This window comes from Podarcis raffonei, chromosome 8 (genome assembly GCF_027172205.1).
Source record: "Podarcis raffonei isolate rPodRaf1 chromosome 8, rPodRaf1.pri, whole genome shotgun sequence".
NCBI classification, from domain to species: Eukaryota; Metazoa; Chordata; class Lepidosauria; order Squamata; family Lacertidae; genus Podarcis; species Podarcis raffonei.
This window is the reverse complement of record NC_070609.1, coordinates 57,230,549-57,248,515: the sequence shown is the minus strand read 5'-3', so window position 1 is coordinate 57,248,515 and position 17,967 is coordinate 57,230,549. Positions and strand designations below refer to the sequence as shown.

The window sequence follows — 17,967 nt, the reverse complement described above, 5'->3', positions numbered from 1 at the left end:
AAGGCTATGGATGGCCACTAGCCATGGTGACTGTGCTGAGCCCACATAGTCAGAGACAGCAATGTTTCTGAATATCAGTTGCTGGAAACCACATTTATTTCTGCCAAATCCTGCTAAAACAGAATTAGCAGAAACAATATCAATCCACTTTGGGGTTGTTGTTTTTTTTATAAAAAAAACAAAAAAAATAGAAGTGAGGGGAAACACTTAGCAGTTTTACATTCTTGATTCTGCTACTGAGGATGGATGCGTTAGCTGTGTGGTATCTTTGTGACACTTGATCAAGCATGGTGTGATTGTTAATTATTTCCCTCCAACGCTTTAATGTTGATTTGACAGGTTGTCAGGTTGTTTCTCTCTCTCCCCCTCCCCCAGCATTGCCTTGTCTATTTTGCAAACGTATTGCACCTGGTTGTGGTTGAAGAAACATATGCCTGTGTGTGTGTGTGTGTGTGTGTGTGTGTGTTTAAATCGTGCAATGAAATTAAATGGTGTATGACAAGAATGTTCTTTAAATAAGCCTTTAATGTGTGTGACACCTTTTGGAGGAAATAATGGAAGCTGGTTTTGTATTTACAGCTGCAGTTTCTACAACCAGTCCTGTATTGATTCTGCAAACCCCTTATTAACACCTGGTTGCGCTTTTGCAGTTTGCTGTTTGCCTGTGAGATTAACCCGGACAATTGCTTAAGTGAGTACAACTGCTCCCATGGTCCCGAGGTGATAGGAACCCCCCTCCCCCATCTGCAGTCTATCTGAAGGAGATAATAAGTTTCAACAGAAGGCTGTGTAGTGGTGCTGTATCTTTGGAACTCCCTCCTAGCTTTTAAGTGTACCTTGAAAATGTATTTGTTTGAAACAGCAATCAATTAAATGGCTTTAAAATGTTTTTAAGTGCTTTGACTTGGCTTTTAAACGGCTTTAGACCTGTTTTAGGTTTTGTGATTAGATTGTCTCCTTGGTATTTTAAAGATTGTTTTATGGAGTTAATTATCTTCTGTAAGATGCCTAAGAAGCGCAAATCCCTGAAAAATGGCATACATTTTTAAACAAAATAGTTTGTGGATCTTGACTACTGGTGGAATTCCAAAGGCGTGCCACTTGATTGTTTCTACAAATAATCCGCTCCAGTCTTCTCTGAGCACCTAGAAGTGCTGCTCTTCCATAGAGCTATGCCTAACCTCTCTGCATTACTCATTGCTGTGGATGTGTTTCCTTTTAATCACGCCCCATCTGCACTAAACATTAAACTGGCATGATACAGCCATAGCTTCCCCTGTAGAGCTTTAAACAGTCATAGATTTCACCCCAGGGAATCCTAGGAAGTGTAGTTTGTTAAAGGTCCTGAGAGTTGTTAGGAGATTCCTATTCGCCTCCCAGAGCTATGTTGCTTTGCCATTTGAACTTAATGGCCCCAGATTTAATGGCCCCAGATTCCTCCAGGCAGATCTTCCTCGGCAAAGTCATGTTAAATGTGCAGAACTGGAAATTTCCCAAACAACAGTGCATTGATAAAATTTGGGAGATCCAAATTACGTACCAACTCCCTATACAAGTGCAGTGAGCAGCAGTCCAATTTTTTTGAAAGATGTTATGACTTCCGTGGCTTCCGTTTTATCTCCTTGGTGGAAGCTCTTCAAGATTCTGACCACATTCCAATCAAATGCAGATGTAGGTATATATTTTTCTGACTGTGATTCCATTATATAACTTATGTGCTGAAGCTGTCTTAGGGCAGATGAACGCATCTGGTTGTGCTGATGCAGGTGTACCATGACGTTTTTTCTTCTGAGCTCCTCCCAGTGGGCATCAGTCTCCCATTAGATCATGCATTTTTCAAAAATTCTGTTTTCAATGCCATGTGCACTTTCACGTGCACTTTATCCCAGTACATGCATTTTTGTACGCATTGCTCAGCTGGAGAACTGCATTGCAAAATCTGGAGTAGTATAGATTACAAAGGATGGCTGCATTTCAGTTTGCACGTTGTTTTGAAAGTTGGTAAGGTTCCCCTTTCCAAGTGAACTGAACCTAATTTCTGCGACCTTCCAACCCTATCAAACTCTATGGGGCCTAAGTTAGCCATGGCTCAAGTCCCATTGATTTCAATGGGAGCTCAATCCAGCTACCTGAAGCTTGGATCCAACCTGTTGTCTTGACAGATGATTGACAGAGGTGCAGTATATCCTGTGGCTTCTTTGGACTAGGCAAGTCATCTTAGATTTCTTTGACATGTTAGAGAGTTGAGAAGCTGCTCCATTTCAAAGCACACAGATAGGATGTCGGTATGTGCCTGGCGCACCGACGTCTTCAGATGTTTGCTAAGGTTGGATACATGATCTTGTTTGGCTTAACAAGCAAACAGTACGATCGCCTTGTCCCTTGGCATTCTTAGAAACCAGGGTGAATCATTGAGGAAAATCCCCCCCCCCTTTATGTTCCTTCCATGCGAGCAAAGAGAAACCTCCCTCCCTCTCCTCTCTCCCTTCTCTTTGGCTGGAGTTCCTTGTGTACTTGGAACACTCTGCTGAGCTCGTGAGCTCTTGACAACTGCGTGAGGATCAGAGACACCGAATACCTGGGCTGCGGCCGCAACAATTATATTTTCCAAACGTTTTAGGGTGTTTAACAGCTAGGAATGCTAATTCCGTGCACTTTTACCGCTTGGTGGCTACTGGTAGCTTGTCAACATGTGGAGCTGCTTTGCCTCAGCTTCTCTCTAGGCTTGCATGCTGTGGAGTGCAAGTAATATGTTTAGCGTGCGGTTATTGCAAACGAAAGGAAAGCCAGTGTGGCTTAGTGGTCAGTGTTGAACTAGGAACAGAAAGATTCCCGTTCAAGCCCTCCTCACTTGCCCACAAAGCGTATTGAGTGAATTTTCGGCCAACTATTCTCTCTTAGCATGTCCCCCCTCCTACGGTTGTTGTGAGGATAAAAAGGCTGGGGGAGATGAACTTTCCTGTGATGCAAATAGCGGGTTGTATCTAATGTTAGGCCTACTCAGAGTAGACAAATTGAAATTAATAGGGATGGCTAGCTTAGGTCCATAAATATTGTTGGGTCTATTCTGAGTAAAACTTGGTTGATTGCAACCAAGGGTTGTTAACAGACCAGAGAAAAATTGGCTTGATGGGGGTGGAGGGAGCATCTCCTCCTTCAACCTTTTTTTTTAAATTTTAAAAAAGGAAGAAGTTGTGTCTCTTTGCTGCATAGACAGCTTTTAGTTTGTCTGTGCCCAGGACCCACAGCCAATAGGTGGTTCTGCTCCTACTCTCTGTTCTTAGACTCATTCTGGGTTCCACCCCTTGGCATCCCTTATTTAAAGAGTTGGTGACCTGAAACATAAATAGTTGAGAGACAGCATTGCCCTGTGGTTAGAGTGCTGGGCTAAGACCCAGGCTGCAAAGCTTACTAGGTGACATTGGTAAGTCACTATCACTCAGCCTGACTATCTTCCAACCTTGCAGGGTTGTTGTGATGATAAAAGGAAGTTGGGGTGTGGGAACTGTGCTCCCTGAACAAGGAGTAGCTGGATTAAAATGCAATGAGTAAATTAATTAGGTCCATGTCTAGGCCTAAAATACATATTTCTCTCTGTAGAAAGAGAAGAGCTACATCTCACTTTTCACACATTGCAGCCTTTCTCCAAATTACCGTATAAGGATATATGAGGAGGGCCCTGCTGGATAGGGGCAAAGGCTTAGCTTAGTCAGCCTCCTGGGGTGCAACAAGATAAGGGTTTAATACTGTAAACAAGTGGTAGTGGTGGTGATTATATTATTATTATTATTATTATTATTATTATTATTATTATTTACCTGCCCTTCAGCCTAAAGTCCCAGGGCAGATTGCAGCCTTTAAAACACATTATTAAAAGCCATTTAAAACAACTTAAAACCACAGGACTAAGGTGGGACTTAAAAAGGGACGCGGGTGGCGCTGTGGGTAAAAGCCTCAGCGCCTAGGGCTTGCCGATCGAAAGGTCGGCGGTTCGAATCCCCGCGGCGGGGTGCGCTCCCGTTGCTCGGTCCCAGCACCTGCCAACCTAGCAGTTCGAAAGCACCCCCAGGTGCAAGTAGATAAATAGGGACCGCTTACTGGCGGGAAGGTAAACGGCGTTTCCGTGTGCTGCGCTGGCTCACCAGATGCAGCTTTGTCACGCTGGCCACGTGACCCGGAAGTGTCTCCGGACAGCGCTGGCCCCTGGCCTCTTAAGTGAGATGGGCACACAACCCCAGAGTCTGTCAAGACTGGCCCGTACGGGCAGGGGTACCTTTACCTTTACATTGTCAAAAGCCAAGGTAAAGAAGGCTGTATAATGAATGTGCCAGACTCACCCATGAGGGGAGGGAGTTCCACAACTTAGGGGCAGCCACAGAGAATGCCTTCTCCCAGGCTACCCCACTCCCCAAACTGCTGAGGGTGGAGGAAATACCCAGAGGGCCCCTCTGCCAATCATAACGCCCAAGAGGGTGTGCAGGGAAGGAGATGGCCTTTCAGGTATTTGGGGCCTGCATCATTGTTCAGATATAATAAGTGCTTTGTTGGGAACAGTTTTTAAACTTATCAGACCTTATCTGGGAAGCAGCAATCAAGAGTAAATGTGGAGTGCTGGGGAGGGGGGGGATATTTGGACTGTCATTCGGATGCCAGTAATGCAATGCAGGCATTAGGGATTTAATGGCAAATATACCTAATCTGTACTTTCCAAAACAATCCAGGAACCAAAATGCAGCCATTCTCAAGCCATGCATTCCAAAATTTGCAGTGCAGTTCCCCTGCTGGGTGATGTCTATGAAAAACTGCACATACCAAAGCCTGCATACAACAAATGCATTTGTTATTAAACATGACATACAAAAATGCATTACATTGGAGAAAACTGGCTTTGCAGAAATGTGTGGGACCTCTCTGTACAAAAACAAGCCCTTCATCCCATTGTAGTCAGGAAGTGTTATCTACTGTGGAGCTATCTTCATGCATAAGAACAAAGGACAATGATGGTTGAAGGGGACATTCTCTTGCTTGGTGGCTTGTGAGTCATAGCCAATGTCTGACATGGGAAAAATAACTTGAGACAAGTTTTACTGGGTGACCTTGGAGGGATGTGTGGTCTGTTAGCTCCCAAGGTTATGGCTCTTTGGAGATGAGAGGCAGGTTTTGTTGTCCTGGGATTGGCAAGTGTTTGAATGTAATAATAAATACTTCAGGAATGATAGTTTTCAAGGGAACAGATAAAGTTAAGTAGGAAGAAAGGACACATACCACAATGTTTATAACCACTATGTTATCTTGCCAGTCAGCAAGAATAAAAACGGTGGAGTCCTAAAAGAGATTGGGGGGGGCGGCAGAAATCCCATAGCGATGAGTCCATCTGCATGCCTTAATCTTAAGCAATCCATCCTTTATTCTCTCTCTTTTTTTAGTCTCACTAGGCATTCAATATCAGTGTTAGGGCCTGGGATGGCAGCAGCAGCTGCCTGGAGGACTCCCAAAGAGAGGGAGAGGAAGCTGAGGGAGCACTCCACAAGGGAAGGTGTTTGGAAAAGGGTGAGAGGCTGCCAGCTCTGCAGGCAAAGGGTGATATAACTGGGCTCCTGAGCCCCACAGGGGTGCTGCAGAAAGAATATAGTTGGTCAAGGGAGCTGTGACTCAAAAAGGTTGAAAACCTCTGTTTTAGGGAGTTTCAGACACTTACCCAGGGTTGCTGTGTCTTTTTGGAAAATAAGGCACAGCGGTGACTGTGGCATCTTTTATTTACACATATATACAATCTGAGCCTATCAGACAGCATCTTAAAAAGCAGAGACATCACCTTGCCAACAAAGGCCCGTATAGTTAAAGCTATGGTTTTCCCAGCAGTGATGTATGGAAGTGAGAGCTGGACCATAAAGAAGGCTGGTTGCCAAAGAATTGATGCTTTTGAATTATGGTGCTGGAGGAGACTCTTGAGAGTCCCATGGACTGCAAGAAGATCAAACCTATCCATTCTGAAGGAAATCAGCCCTGAGTGCTCACTGGAAGGACAGATCCTGAAGCTGAGGCTCCAATACTTTGGCCACCTCATGAGAAGAGAAGACTCCCTGGAAAGGACCCAGGGAAAGATTGGGAAAGATTGAGGGCACAAGGAAAAGGGGACGACAGAGGACGAGATGGTTGGACAGTGTTCTTGAAGCTACCAGCATGAGTTTGACCAAACTGCAGGAGGCAGTGGAAGACAGAAGTGCCTGGCATGCTATGGTCCATGGGGTCACGAAGAGTCGGACACGACTAAACGACTAAACAACAACACAACCTGAGCCTATGATGGAGGAGTCCCCAGCATTACACTCAAAGAGGGCCTTGCCCCTTCCAGAAGCGCAGCATTGGGTTCAGACATCAGCTATTTTTCTCTGCCTCTTGCTCTCTGCTTGTCACATAACATCTTCCTCCCAGCTTCTAAACCACAGTTGCTTTTCCTGAGGTGTGAAAGGAGCCCCACCCCATAGTTGCCTCACAGAGATTCCTGGTGATCCATTGTTGTGCTAATGGCTCATTGCCCCACAGGCTAACACCTCCAAGGAAATTAGTCTGAGTTATTCCATGGGATTAGTTAGGTGTCAAATACACAGTTTAGGAAGTTTGCCTAGCTAAATTAATTCTTTCACATATGTTAATTCCAGAGAATTAAAAGCATCCAACACACATCTTAACACACATGGGTCTGGCAACAGACTGGCCTTAATTAAATTCTAACACTAACTTTATCCAGAATTTAGGGTGACTTGCACCCACAGATTCATAACAATACAAAGCAAAGGAGCTTTCCAAGCAATTCAGATAATATGCAGGATTGTATCTTGTTTTTTGCTTCTTCAGAATCAATTGGATAATTCTTAATAGATGGCAGTCATTATTTCCCCTTATCAACTCAAATTTTCTTTCAGGAATATGTCGTTCCTGTTGATCTTAAATTTTTAAAATACTGTACAATATACTGCCTCCCGTTTGATAATGTTAGAATATAGGAGTGAAGCCGCAATATATCTATTAATTGTCACTTAGGAAGATATTCAGCTACATTTTATGCAGAGAAGGTCAATTGTAATTAATGGAGCTAACTTAGGTCTCACCCAGATTTGTGTTTATCCAGCACCTAGAAAGCATGGGTCCAAGCAATTTTCCGTTTGTCTTGCAATTTCTTGGCACAGGTCTGAACGATTTTGCCCTCGCCCCACTGCTTTTATTAGTGATAAATTGGAGCAAACATCAATTTGGAGGAAACCCAATTTCTCTTCTTTGCCTCCAAATTTCACTTTGATCTAAATTGGCTGTATAAACAAAAATTGGGCAGTTAAGATTCCATAGGCCAGTTTAAAAAATAATATAAAATCCAAACTACCGTGTGTGTGTGTGTGTGTGTGTGTGTGTGTGTGGTTGGGGGGTGTTTTCCATTCCAAATAAGAGCATTTGCCTAGAATGGAACCAGAGATCTTGTTCCGAGGAGCGCTAAACAATTTTAATGCCAACAATATTTTACACAGTAGAGTACTTCCCTTATCCGCTGACTCTTCCATATAGGAGCAAGCCCAAAGGAACATTTCATGTGGAATTATTTAACTTTGATTAACAGAATGCTACTTTTAGCTGGGAAAAATGTTCCCATAGACTGGTAGGCAACAGAAAGGCTGTATAAAGCCAGATTACATCACTTCTTTCTCAGAGCAACAAAAGACCAATGGCATCCCCTCTTAGTGAGAGAAAATTAGCAGCAACTTTGGATCCAGGGCAAATACTTCAGAAATTAGGGGGTTACTGGCTCCTTCTAGGACCTGACACCTATTTTGCAATGCACATCCAGAATTTCCTTTTGGTTCTTAAGTTCATTTCCGTACTTTTAAATATTTTTACTATACCAAACTGTAGGTTTCTGAACGGAAAACTTCTAATGAATGCAACTGGGAATGCAAAATGGTCAGTTTAAATTTGAGAAACAGTGACTGGGAAATTTGGAAGATGAGAGAAGCCAAAATGGATAGATTTGGCCATTTCTAATTGCCAGATTCCATTTCTGAATTAAATATAGGAAGTGAAAAAATAATTATATATGGTTAAAGAGGAGGAGTATAGTCACATCGACAGCATACATCCGAAGCACACAACTTCCCCCAAACACACCCTGAGAACTGTCGTTTCCCCCTCACACAGAGCTATGATTCCCAGCACCCTTAATAAACTACAGGTGCAGATTTGATCTGTGTATTTATGTGTGTATGAAGGATTTTGGAAAAAATTCCCCACAAGGTGGGGAAAGAGGGGAAATATTTAGCTTCTGGTTTTTGTAAAGCTTGTTCAGGATTTAATGTCTGGCTTTAAGATCATTCACCTTTCTGTCTTCAAAGAGCAACCTGAAGAAAGAAGGGAACGAGAGACGTCAAAGATGTTCATAAATCACCGAAAAGGAGAAGAAGCCGCAGACCATCAAATGTGCAACAGAGCAAGGCATTTTACGGGTATATCTGAAGGAAAGGGGTAGGGGTGGGAATCTGTTCTGGGTTTTCGGTTTCCAAGTGCGTAATGCTGTCCTGCTAGCCAAGTATCTCAGGAGTGGAAGACTCTTCGGCACACAGTTGGTATGTGACTCTTGCAGCACCTGAGAAAATATACAGGCAGTGTGCCGGCCACAGGAATTTCATCCAGAATACGTGCTGCTGTTACAACCAGCAAACTCCACACATCATGTGCAGATGTTCATAGGAAGCTGCCCTATATAAAAGCAGGCTATTGGCCCATCTAGCTCACTATTGTGACTTAGGCCTCCTCCAGATGACCGATTTATTGAGCTTTGCTTGCACAAAGCTTATGTGAAGTTAGACCGGTGGTTTCCAAACTTCAAGTCACAGCCCCCCTTTTGTTCCATAAACTTATTCTCAGTGCCCCCACCCTATAAAAAGCTCTACTCAGAATAGCAGTTTGCATGGCCAACTGAGGAATATAACAACACAATAAAATTCAAAACAGTAGCAATTAATTGTCCATTTATCTAAAATACAATTGAAACTATTTAGTTTAATTAATTCAACAAAATCATAGATTTGGAAGGGACCCAAGGGTCATCTAGTCCAACCCCCCACAATGCAGGCATCTCAGCTAAAGCATCCATGACAGATGGCCACCCAACCTCTGCTTAAAAACCAAGGAAGGAGAGTTCACAACCTCCCGAGGGAGACTTCCACGGTCAAACAGCTCTTCCTAATATTTAGTTGGAATCTGCTTTCTTGTAACTTGAAGCCATTGGTTCAAATCCTACCCTCCAGAGCAAGAGAAAACAAGCTTGTTCCCTCTTCCATGTGACAGCCCTTGAGATATTTGAAGATGGCTAAAATGGATGACCTTGATCCAGTGATCCCAGCTTTTCAAATTATGGTAGACATTTACACCTCCAGCAACCCCTTGCTGCCCCCACTTGCCTCTTAACACCCCTCTATGGCAATCCCACTGCCCCCACTGGGTGGTACCACCCACCTTGGAAACCACTGGGTTAAACTATAGCCTGAGCACACACCATATATTTAAAGCACAATGAGTTCCCCCGAAGAATTCTGGGCACTGTAGTTCGTTAAGGGCGCTGGGAATTACAGCTCCAGGAGGGTTAGACTGCAGTTCCCAGGATTCTTTGGGTGAAAATGTATGCATTAAATATATGGCGTGTCTACAGTTTCTGTTCAGTATCTATTAAGCAGCCACCTTTTTTATTTGCAGGGATGTTGTACTACAATAAGCATTCATCTTCATTTGCTTGTGGTGAGTTTATACGTCTGCTCATTAAAGGTGTTCCACAGGTAAAAATTCTCCAGGTCAATCCTTCACAAGCTGGCATTCATGGTTTAATTTCTTTTCTTGCTGTGATGACTCTGCTGCAGCAGAAGGCATCTGTAGGGAAGGGCAGTATCTCAGTGGTGGATCATCTGCTTTGCATGCAGAAGGTCCCCAGTTCAATTCCTGGTATCTCCAGGTGGCACTAGGAGAGAACCCTGCCTGAAACCCTGGGGAACTGCTGCCAGTCTGTGTAGGCAATACTGTGCTAGATAGACCAATGGTTTGACTCTGTCAGAGGCAGCTTCCTATGTTCCTATTGGTCACTGTGAGAAAAGGATGCTGGACTAGATGTGCTTTGGCTTGATCCAATAGGGCTCTTCTTATCTTCTTCTGCAACACAACTCAGAGCAGAGATAGCCAATGTGGTGTCCACCAAACATTGTGGACTACAGGTCCCATCATCCACGACCCTGCTAGCTGGGGCTGATGGGAGTTGAACAACATCTGAAGGGCACAACATTGCATACCCCAGTCAGAACCAGTGCCAAATAATGTGCAGATGAGGCATCAATACACAAACCACAAAGTGCATCTCATTCAGGATAATTAAATGAAGTCAGAGCGGCCTCAAAATAGGCCAGGGGACCTACAAGCAAACATAGGGTAGTATTCAACACTAGTGCTACTCAGAGTAGACTCACTAAACTATCATAGGTTCTTTAATTTCAGCGGGTCTACTCTGAGTAGGACTTGGGTGAATGCCACCCATAATTAAGGCTTTATATGAAATCTACATGGGGAATGTGTAATCTGCTGAGGAACGTTAACATGATGTGTTAAAATCTCTTTTTAAATGCACATCTTCGCTAATCCTTAAATGCGCTTTGTTTTCAGCTATGTTCATCCTGAACATTTTAGTTCAGTTGCTGTTATTATTTTAATCCTGTACATTTTATGAAATTGGCTGGTCCTCTTAGCAGTTGAAGATTTCAATCCTAAACACATCTACTAAGAAACACATCCCATGGAACTGTGTAAACCGCCATAAGATTGCCCTGTGAGCAAACTTTCAACTTTTGTACATTTAGAATATTGTTGTTGTCATCTTCATTATTCTTTATCATTATTTTAAGCATGTATGTGTTACGAAATTGGCTGGTCTCCTTGGCAGCTGACGATTATAATCCTAAATACGTTTACTAAGAAATAATCCCATGGTGGAGCGGAGTATTCCACTGTTGTACATACAGAATAAAAGTTGTGCCTATATAAGGTATACAACAAGCAACTCCTTCCCTCCCTATACAGCATTAGCAGGAATGCCTCAAAGGACAAAATCATGACCAGACCCTGGCAGAAGAATGCACATATGGTTAAAGGTAGGAGACAACCACATATGCACACAGCAAGCTCTGCTCACATCTGTTGTTTGTTTAACCAGCCTTTTCCTTCTTCATAGTTGTTGAAGGAAAGAGGGGAGGGTATGTTTGGAAGGGGGGAATGATCAGAGAGGCCTTGTTTTCTAAAAGGGAGAGAGAGGGGGGGGGAAAGTGGTACAACTCAAACACGATCAGTTTTGTACTGCTTTAACCATAATGGTTTTCTCTCTCCAGGCCAAGAATCCTGGGAATTATAGTTTGGCGACATGCAAAAAATTATCTGTGTAAGTTGCTTAAGCCCCCCTCCCCCTAAATAATCACACAGCTAGAGTTCCCAGGGGAGAGGAAATTACATTTAAACCAGTAAGGCCATAGTGTAGGTTTTTCTCCCGCAATAAAAAAGTTCAATTTTAGCAGGGAACGAGGTTAGCAAATGCCTTGTAAGACAGTAAAAGGCTTTTTGATTTCGCCTCTCCAGTCATTTTCGGTTTTATTTAGAAGCAATGTATTAAAGGAGGTGAAAGTATCTGATTATTGCTCCATCTGCTTTGCTCCGGTCCCAGTGTTGTTCATGGTTGCTGTTGTTTTTTTAAAAAGATATAAAGTCTGAGGATTGGCTTGCCTGCGGGAGCAGACAAAGCTACTGTCTACTGAGTCAGGCTGTGTCCATCATGGGCACACCCTGGCAGGGACAAAAGCAAAGCCCTGATGCCTGTCCTGGACCATCCTTTAAAAAAGTGAATAAATTCTGAACAACAGAACCTGGAAGCCAGTTTTAAACCCCTGCAATGATGCCAATGTTGCAGTGTTCCAGGGCTTCGTAAGGAATTCAAACGGGATTTCCCAGCTGCCTGCCACAGTAGCCAACTACCGGTAAGTCTTACTCAGAGTAGATCCATTGAAATTAAAGAACTGAAGTCTGTCGTGATCATTTACTTTAATGGGTCTACTCTGAACAGGAATAGTGTTGAATACCACCCATAGTAAAGGGCTCTCAAAATGAGCCTACTCAGAGTTAGATCACTGGTCCGTCTAGTTCAGTACTATCTAATCCAGTGGCCTTCCAAAGTCTTGGGCAGGGGTCTTTCCCATCATTCGCTATCAGATCCTTTTAACTCAAGATTGCTCTAAACAGGCTCGAAATAAGAAATAAAAATGAGTAAAGCTCTTTCATGTACATTTTGTTGTTGTCATCTGTGAGCGACCTTGCAAGGTAGGTCAAGATTATTATCCCCATGTTGCAAGTAGAGTTCTGGCGCCCTGAGCTGCATTTTGAATGCTCTCCCCAGAGACCTTTGCCTGGCACTGAATATGATGTCCTTTCAGCACTAGATGAAAACCCTTTCCTTTGCCCCAAGCATATTAGATTTAAGTTTTTATTCATTTTAATTAGGCTTGTACAATGTGTGTCCCCCTGCACTGCTCCTGTTTATATTATATTTTTATTTGATTGCTATTTCTATTGTGTTATTGGTGCATTTTATTGTTTTAGCTGCTCTGAGAGCTCTTGCTGGAAAATTTCTAAACAAATTTTCAAAACAAACAAACAACAGCATCTGTCTTGCAGAGATGAAATTAACTACAACACCACAGCAGTTCCTGTTGCTTTCAGTTCCATTTCTGGTCACACTAGATCATGACAAAGAAGCAGCAGTTGGCATGTAGGTTTTAGATAGCAAAATGCCCACCAAATTTGGTGTGCAAGGGAGGAGAGATTGAGAGCTCCAGCCCCTTCCTAAACACACACACCCCTCCCCGGTTTGGCATTGCAAAATGTTTACTTAAAAAATAACCAAATAAATACATATAGGTAACATTTCACCAGAAAGAGGTTACAACCTGAAAATCTCTTATACAGCATTTCTTATCTCTTGGTGGACTCCTTGATATAACTTAATTCTGTTCCAACATAAGACAAAAGGTCTCCAAACTTCCATGAGTATGATTGCTCCATTTCCCCATCACTGACGTTTGCCAACTGTTTTGGAATCAATTGTCAAGCATTGCTAGATTTTCGCCCCACCCCCAGGAATACAGGAAACTGCCTTGTACTCAGTGAGACCATTGGTCCACCTGGTTCAGCATTGCCTACACTGACTGGCAGAGGCTCTCCAGCACTTCAGACCAGATGTCTCTCTCAGCACAACCTGCAGATGCCAGTGATTGAAACCTGGGTTTCTTTTGCATGCAAAGCAGATGCTCTACCACACAGCTATGGCCATCCCCATAAAGTGTTTAGCAACTAAATTATGAGTTGCAATCTACGTATTGTTTACTTAGGCATTTGTATTCTGTTTTCATAGATTGTCCAAACAGAGCAAGAACAAAATTTCAGGTTTTAGAGACATCATTTCCTCTCCAGTCTCTTTGATAGTTCTTATGATAAGTTTCCTGAAGTTTATTACATACTTACAGGACCACCACATTTGCCTGAAGCCTGTGTTTTGTTCCATACGCTGCCAGCAACATGAATTAGCTAAGCCAAGTACAGCTGCCACCAGCCCTGCACACTCGCCACGCTGGCTGAAATTGTTGGGATTTGTAATTCAACATCTGGTGTTTGCCACCCTGAGCTAAACCATATAGGTGACAATACCCATCATTAGTCACACTAGGGAGACCCACTGAGTTATGTTCAGTGCAGTTCTACTTAGAATAGACCCACTGAAATTAAAGTACTCAAGTGAGTCATGCCCATGAATTTCAGTGGGTAAACGCTAAATAAAACTAATATTAGCTACAATCCATTGAACTCAATGGGTTTAACGCCATGAATTTCAGTGGGTCTACTCAGTTTTGTTGGCCTTGCGTTTCTTGCAAGTATGGGGAATCTCACACCACCTGCAGATCATTTTAATGAAAATTTCTTTAGATCTAGTAGCTGCTTTGTTCTTTCTTCTCTGCTTTATGCCCTCTTAATGTAGTTTCAGAATTAGGGTTTTCATCCCATTATTCAACCCAAGATGTGAAGAGAATCTGCAATCCTTCCTTTTTTTTGTGTGGTGGTGGAACAGTGTCCCTGATAGTAACAGCCAATTGAAATACCAGAGCGAGTAGATGCATAACACAAAACAGCTGTCAGGGTTTCCCCCCACCTCCTCTTGGCAAATATAAGCTTTCAGATCTATAGTTCAACCCACCGTTTGAGTGGAAGTCAGAGAAGCCATCCCTGAAACATCTGTGGTAAGGGTTGTAAGGCTTTTAAGAAATGGAGAAGAGGAAGTAAAGCAACACTAAGGGCATATTCACACCACACATTTAAAGCACTGTTATACCACTTTAAACAGTCGTGGCTTTCCCCAGAGAATTATGGGAGCTGTAGTTTGTTAAGGGTGCCAAGAACTGTTCGGAGACCCCTGACCCCCTCACAGAGCTACAATTCCAGGAGTGGTTTATCAATCAACTCTTCTTCACAAGGACCTATCAAAATCGTAGTTCTGTGAGAGGAATAGGGGTTTCCTAACCACTCTCCACACCCTTAAACTACTGCTCCCAGAATTCTTCAGCACAATCCTATACTTGTCTACATGGAAAGAAGTCCCATTTCACTGCTCGCTGGGTTAGAGGGGGCAAGGGCAAAGGCCAGAAGCGGCCCACTAGGTGAGATGGATCCAATACGCTTGTGTCCTTCAGTGACCCATCTGCTGGGAAGCTGACAGAGCAACTCTGCCCCACCCAAAAAAGCTGTTTCTGGCAAGAATTGTGAGGATGAGGAGCACCAGGAGGCTCTGGGGATGAGCCAGGGGTGCCATTTGGGGGAGCTGAGCAGCTGAGGGCTCTTCTTAAATCTTCAAGCAGGGGGCCAGCTAGGCTCCCTCAATATTCCACAGCCTGAAACGGGCCTTGCTGGTCCTTCCCACAGCTGTGATGGGCCCCATTGGGCCTTCCCATGGCTGCAGCAGGCCTCGCAGCCTCCTCCTGCCACGTGACATCACATGTGCACATCATGTACGTGACATCACACACACCGGGCACCCCCAAAGTTGGGCAGAACCCACTGGGATGGGCAGTGGGTCCCTTCCTAAAACATGACCTTTGGGAAGTGCCCGATGGTGCTGACCTCAGGCGTTAACCCTATAACTTCTTGCTGGCTGTGTGTATCCAGGTTTTGACACCAGTTATCCATGATGAAACCTTGTTGGGTTACAAAACCCCCTTAATCACTACTGCGAGGAAGCAAATTGTATGCGGATGGGTTTTCCTTGGGTCCTCAAAGAAGTGTGGTAAAAAAACACTGCTAGTTGAAGAATAGGCCGTTTCCTTTTTGCCTTTGCAAAAGGAAACAAAAAAGCCAAAAGTGAATTGGCTCTTAATCTCCAAAGGAAGCTGATATGAGATGGATTTCTCCCTTCATCTCTCCCTGGACTGTTTTTTTCTTCCTGCTGTGAGAAAACTATGGTCACAGTACACCTGTGTTTCACAGGAATATAAAGGTTTTTGCAGCAGAAACCTCTGAAGCCCCCAGGAATTCCTTTGACGCTGGGATATGAGCAGCAGCTGTGGGTCTTAATAGCTGCAGTCTCCTTTTGGGGGGACTTTAATAAAATCCCCTTCCTTGAAAAGAAGCTCCAGTTAAAAAAAATACATTCTCAAGTTGTGTATTGCACTGTTAAATAAATAAATTCGTTAGCCTTAGAGGTGCTTTCTGCAGGATTCTTCACTGTTGTTAACGCGAAGATGGTGACTCTAAAGAACAGAGTCACAAATGATCTGGACAGCCTTCTCTGTTAAAGGTTCTGTCTCTCCATTTGGCTGCATGCACACTAACCCACTTGTAGATGTAGAAAATGTAGTTTTTCTCAATCTGGAATTGTTGATGCTTAACCTCAACATTAAGGGACGCGGGTGGCGCTGTGGGTTAAACCACAGAGCCTAGGACTTGCCAATCAGAAGGTCGGCGGTTCAAATCCCTGCGATGGGGTGAGCTCCCGTTGCTTGGTCCCTGCTGCTGCCAACCTAGTAGTTCGAAAGCACGTCAAAGTGCAAGTAGATAAATAGGTACCACTCTGGCGGGAAGGTAAACGGCGTTTCTGTGCACTGTTCTGGTTCGCCAGAAGCGGCTTAGTCATACTGGCCACATGACCCGGAAGCTGTACGCCGGCTCCCTCAGCCAATAAAGCAAGATGAGCGCCGCAACCCCAGAGTCGGCCACGACTGGACCTAATGGTCAGGGGTCCCTTTACCTTTAACTTTATCCTCAACATTAGGGTTGCCATATTTCAAAAAGTAAAAACTAGGACACTCCGAAAGTTTCAACAGGCCTTTCGGAAATTTCCCGCACGTATTGCAGCCCTACTGAACACACCACTTTCAATCTAGATTGATCCTAGGTCCTGCCATCCATAAGTGGGGGTCTGTTTACTTGATAAACATTTGAAAATCTTTTCCTTTGCATTATTCACACCTTTTTCTTCCCTGCACATACCCCAGATGAATGAAGAAGGAAGTAGTGATCCCACCCACAGCATCATTGGGCAGCTATGGATCTCCCACCACCAGCCAATTGCTGGGCCCACTTCTATCTGTTTTCAAACAGGCACACTGTGGGATAATACAGAATCAATATGCAACAACCCCCCCCCGGAACGAAACTAGTTTCTCAAGAGGCGCTTCTTAGGGGCAACAAATTTGCACTATATTTCCATTGTGTGCAGACTACATAGAAAAGACAAGTACTCAGCCTCTATAGATTCTAGAAATGTGTGCATACAGCCTTTATTTCCATCACTGAATAAGGTTTATTATGTTCCCACCGTTTTTCGTTGGTACCAACACTCAGTTTGACAGCTTCCTGGTGCTTTTTGTCATCCTCTGTAATGAAGAAACCCAATTTGTATTGTGTATTGTTTTTGTTTTCAGGTGGGGTTTTTTTTTAATTCAAAAATTATCCTTGTTAGAATACTACTTTAAGGGACTTCGAAGGAAGGGAGGTTTTTTTGTTCCTTTTTTGTTCTGTTTTATTTTAAGATATAATGAGAACTTTGTGTGAGCCGCCTGCAGCATCCCTGTTAAAACTGTGATTAATGTCACTGTATAATTCTGACAAGCTGAAGCTCTCTCATGGCATCCATTCATCTCAAGAGTTCCTCTCTAGCTCTTATTTATTTATTGAACAACATGTAAGCACCGTTCCCTTTTTTTTGTCTAAATGTATCAGTGTTTCAGCACAGAGACTTCAAGGTTTCAGTCTTGTTGACAATAATGAGATCATTCAGACAATTACCGCTGTTCCCCCCCTCGTATGTTTTTTATTTCTTTTAAAAAAACCTCCACTAGTGAAGAAGATTAAAGAAAAGTTAAGGAGCTTTGTCTGTTTCCTGTTATCCATTTGCTAAGCTGGAGGGGGAAAGCATTTTGTGTGTGTGTGTGTGTGTGACACACACACACACACACACACACACACAAACACACACACACACAAACAACCCTTTAACATTCCAATTGTATAAAATCAGGGTAAAGACAGCTGTAATGTTTGCAGATCACTAGGGCTTCTTTGGAAGTCCTGCACCATCATCCTGCACCAACATACCCTTTGCTATCCAGGGTCAAACTCTGGGGGTGGGAATGGAGGGAATGGTTCCAGAAAAACCCAGCTGTGGGTGGCACTGATTGGCTAGCTCTAATGCCATCACCAAGACACCTCCCACTGCCCATATCGCCGAGGCATTTTCCTGTTGTTTTACAACTTATCTTACTCTGTGCACTTGTACTTTTGTACTTTTCATTTTTCAATCAAGCATATAAAATTAAAAAAACCTTGATTTGAAAACAAGACAAAGGATAAATG

At 43.4% G+C, this 17,967-nt stretch overlaps 1 long non-coding RNA gene across 1 annotated transcript; it reads left to right on the top strand.

Moving 5' to 3' along the window:
• The first annotated feature begins 213 nt into the window (after positions 1-213).
• Positions 214-16,099, top strand: LOC128419471 (uncharacterized). Its single transcript, XR_008331855.1, has 4 exons — positions 214-691; positions 5,427-5,550; positions 8,384-8,492; positions 11,107-16,099. It is a non-coding gene; the product is annotated as an uncharacterized LOC128419471 (long non-coding RNA).
• The last annotated feature ends 1,868 nt before the right edge of the window (positions 16,100-17,967 follow it).